The sequence below is a fragment of the Zea mays genome, chromosome 3 (genome assembly GCF_902167145.1).
Source record: "Zea mays cultivar B73 chromosome 3, Zm-B73-REFERENCE-NAM-5.0, whole genome shotgun sequence".
Classification (NCBI taxonomy): Eukaryota; Viridiplantae; Streptophyta; class Magnoliopsida; order Poales; family Poaceae; genus Zea; species Zea mays.
This window is the reverse complement of record NC_050098.1, coordinates 100,041,771-100,045,767: the sequence shown is the minus strand read 5'-3', so window position 1 is coordinate 100,045,767 and position 3,997 is coordinate 100,041,771. Positions and strand designations below refer to the sequence as shown.

At 48.8% G+C, this 3,997-nt stretch overlaps 1 pseudogene; it reads left to right on the top strand.

Moving 5' to 3' along the window:
* The first annotated feature begins 397 nt into the window (after window positions 1-397).
* On the top strand, window positions 398-2,403 carry LOC109945049 (uncharacterized; annotated as a pseudogene).
* The last annotated feature ends 1,594 nt before the right edge of the window (window positions 2,404-3,997 follow it).

The following is a 3,997-nucleotide window of genomic DNA, read 5'->3' as shown; positions in this document are numbered from 1 at the left end:
AATTGGATCGCGCAGTGTCTGAGAGGAATCGTGCGCGAGGTTGATAATCAAGGAATTATCATTGAGATCCGATTATCACACAAATTGACCATAACTATGGAATTAGATGTTCAGACCACATGTAAATCTATCAGTACGAATTAAACCATATCGAGGTAATTTGCGGTAAAACTGCATAATTGTTAATCAATTAGATCCTCTATTTCATAACCAGGAAAAGTGAAATGCGTTGTCGAAATGTGTTTTGGGACCTCTTATTTAATCTCTTTGAACTTTAGCCCTAAGAAACGAGATATTTCTGGTTTAAAAAAATCTTCTTTTCCTTATCCCTGCGCCGCTTCCTTCAGCCTGGGATTTTTCCTGTCATCGTTCTCATCTGCGCGGGTGGGGAGGGAACAAAATTTGTCGCCGTTCTGGGAAGAAGATCCCACCGCCCCAGCCATCGTTATCCCCCAGCCGAGCTTCTTCTTTCCCCCAGCACGCTACACTTCTCTGCTCCAGCTCGGTCTTTGGCTGCCTGCGCGCCCCTTCTTCCTCCTCCTCTGTCGCGCCCCTCTGATTCGGATTCCAGTGCCCAGCCATGGAACTCCCCTGCAAGCTGCTCGGCCGACCGCCCCTGTTCCTCTCTGTGCTTGGGCGCACGTGCCGTCTGGCTGTGCTCGCCATCACTCATGGCCGCTCCTGCTCCCTTCGCCCGGCCGAGTTTCTCCCTTCTCTTCAAGCTCGCCCTCCTGCTCGCTCAGTTCCTGTCGCGTCGCTCTCTTTCTCTTCCCCAAGCACAGCTCCCTGGCATCCCTCAAGCGCCGCCCCTGCGTGCTCGTCTCTGGAGCTCGCCCGGGCTCTAGCTTGCTGGTCGTCCTCTTCTACCCCTGCTTTTCTTTCCGTTCTTTCCTTGCGCATCCGGTCGCGCCCCCTCTGGTCGCCTGCTCCAGCTCCCATGGCGCCCATCTCTTTCCTCTCCCTCCTCTGTGCAGCGTTGTGCCCTGTTTCCTGCGCACCCTGGTTTCCTCCCCTGTGCTCTGCTCGCTCGCGCATAGCTCGCAGAGTTTTTCCTCATCGGCCCCAGCTCGATTTGGTTTTCAGCTTTCTGCATGCGGATCCGCCATCGCGTCTTGCTCTCTGGTGGTCGAGCTCGTGCCCAGCCCACCGCGCTAGCCCTTTGCCATGGCCGTGCCCCTGCTCTGCTAAACGGACGTGCAGGTCCCTACCGGTGCTCAGCTCCTGTCGACCGCGCGCGCTTCATCTCTCTGGCACTCGACGCGCAGTCGCCCAGCTCGCGGAGCTTCCTTGCCGTGGCCGTCGCATGCCTGCGCGCAGCTCGGCGCCTGCTGCTCGCCCCTGCTGCACGTGTCGAGCTCTTTTATTGCGCGCGTGAAGTTCTCTGTTCGCCACAGCGAGTCGAGCTTCCGCGTCGAGCTCCTCTCTTCCGTGCCGGTCGTCGTCTCCGAGCCGATTCTTGGCTGTCGCAGTATTTTTAGTTATCCGGCTGCGTCTATGGTCGTCAAGCATGTCTGTTGCCGTGAACTTGCCCCTGGTGCCCACTCTGTCTCTGGTCCGCGCTTCCGTCAGCTCGGCCAGGCAGGGCATCGTTCCATGCTGTGCTCGTCCAAGTCGCTGCCGTCAAATCGTCGGAGTCGCTCAACTCGCCAATCGCATCTTGGCGGATTGTCAATGGTACAACACAGCTGTTAGATCCGACCTCCAAATCACCATGGCGTCCATCGTCCTCTGGTCCCAGCCCGACCTATCCGTGCGCTCGCTCTTCGTCCATCGGGTTTCGCACGTGCTCGCGTTTGCCGTCGAGTCGTCGAACCCGTCATCCCCCTGCTCAACCCCACCTCGCCAGCTCGCTCTAGACACGATCTCGTCGTCGTTTCGTGCATCCTCAAGAAATACAAAGCGTCGGGTGAAGACGAAGCTAGCAGCGTGGTGTTCACCAAGTGCGCGACAAAAAGCTCGAACAAGTTGTCGATCGTTATCCTCGTCTATGCCAAACTCTTAGAAGATTAGGCGCACAAGAAAATAAATCAGTACGCGGCCGGAGAATACTCGATGCGGATAAAGATGAAGCACGATTCGATGCAGCACTCACCCTATTTTCGGTGAAATGCTGAGCTGAAAGGCGTCGTCGATTTCGTGGTTTCAAGTTGGATGTCATAAGGGTAAGTTAATTCGAATTCCAGTCAATTAGGTCTATGAATAGATTAAATAGAATTGTTGGTCGCAATAAATGTTATTAATTTAGCATACGTATATTGAGATGATCGATTTAGATAAATAGGTAAATCAAGTAATTAAGATACACAGTTTAAAGAGTTAATGAAAAGCTAGGAATAAAAATAGATGTTTTAGTGTTATTATGTCAATTTGGTTAATGGATGTAGTCGATGCCCTATTGTGATATCCATGATGCTTAATGCTTGGTTTTAAGTGTTTCATCCTTTTTAGTGTAGATTATCTATATTATACTCGTTATACTCGTGCTCATACATGTGCATCATGCATCTCATGAGGTACGATAAATAATCATGTGATGCGGAAGACGAGCCAAGTCGACCCCAAGCGCGGGCTAATCCGCATGGTGATGCTGATGGACGAACCTGCCTGATCAAGTGATAGGACAAGGATGATCGTCAAGTGGACGTCACCTAACAACACTAACCTAGTGTTACTCAGGCAAGCCCCGGTGCATTTGCCACCTCCTTGTGTTTTAAAATCTTTATCACCTTGTTTGATGCATCAGGTGATAGGAGTTGTGTGTTAAACCGTTGATGCATTTCTTTCCTTGAAAATTGATTACCCTTCCTTGATACCCGTTTTGAAAAGAATTTTGTGATGCTTAGCCTTGCTTTAGCAAACAAAAGTGTTTTGTTTTAAAACAAAAGTGATGCTTTAGTGGGTGGGAATGTTTTCAACAATAAAACTTGATGGTGGATCTGTCAAAGGCCTTGATGGATTCAACATCGGAAAAGATGTACCTCTGCCAGGTACCAAACTTTGGGTTGAAATTAATAAAGCTGAGAACGGGCGGTTTACTTGCACGAGAAGGGAGTCTCGGTGTAGTGTCTTCGTCTGAGTCGATTAAGTACCGTGTCGATGTAGGCCTGCTGACCGAGGACCCTTTAACTAGTCACATGCCTCATCATGGGTAAGCTTTGCCTTGGGCCGACTAATACCAGAATAAGACAACACACAATGGGAGTGGAGAGATGGCGAGAGTAGCGTGTACCCTCCGTGGCAAGAGGCTGGACGGTGGTGTATTTGTGCTCTCGGTTGGCGTGAACCTGATCTGGTCTTAAGAACCCCGGTGGCGAGTTGACATATGCAAGGGTTAAGTGCTACATATGTCGTGTGATTGGAGATCCTCAGCTGAGTATAATCGATTCGGATCGCCGTAACTTCGCGGACATGAAGACTTGGTCACTAACTTACACGTAGCAATCCAGTGAACTGATGGGATGATAAAATACGGCTAGTGCAGGTCAAGTGATTGAACTAGGGTAGAAAGAACTCTAGATACAGGTAATTTTACTTAACCTGACAAGTAAAAATGGATTTTTAAGGATCCACTCATAGTAAGCTTTTCTGTAAAACAGAGTCTTTGATTCTTGATAAGCCATACCTTGAATCCCTCTAGCCAGCATACCCTTGAGAGTATTTTCTTTAGTCGGGTAAGTCTTGCTGAGTAATTCCATACTCAGGGTTTTATTCCCTGTTGTTTTTCAGGTCATAACTTTGTGCTGCTGTTGATGGTGTTAAGTGCCGGTGGGCTCGGCCTTCTTATAAGTCTAAGTAACTCTTCTATACTTCTTATTGAGGATGGTCACTTGAGCTAGCATATGTTTCAAACTTATACTTTTGTAATCACTCCGATAAAATAATGTAAAATTTTTGTAACTTGTAAAATTTGGTAATAAGATTTCTGCTGCAAAAATGTTGGTGTGTGTGATTTCTGTTACTTAATCTTGTGGTCCTAGTTGTAAGTGGTTTATCCGGG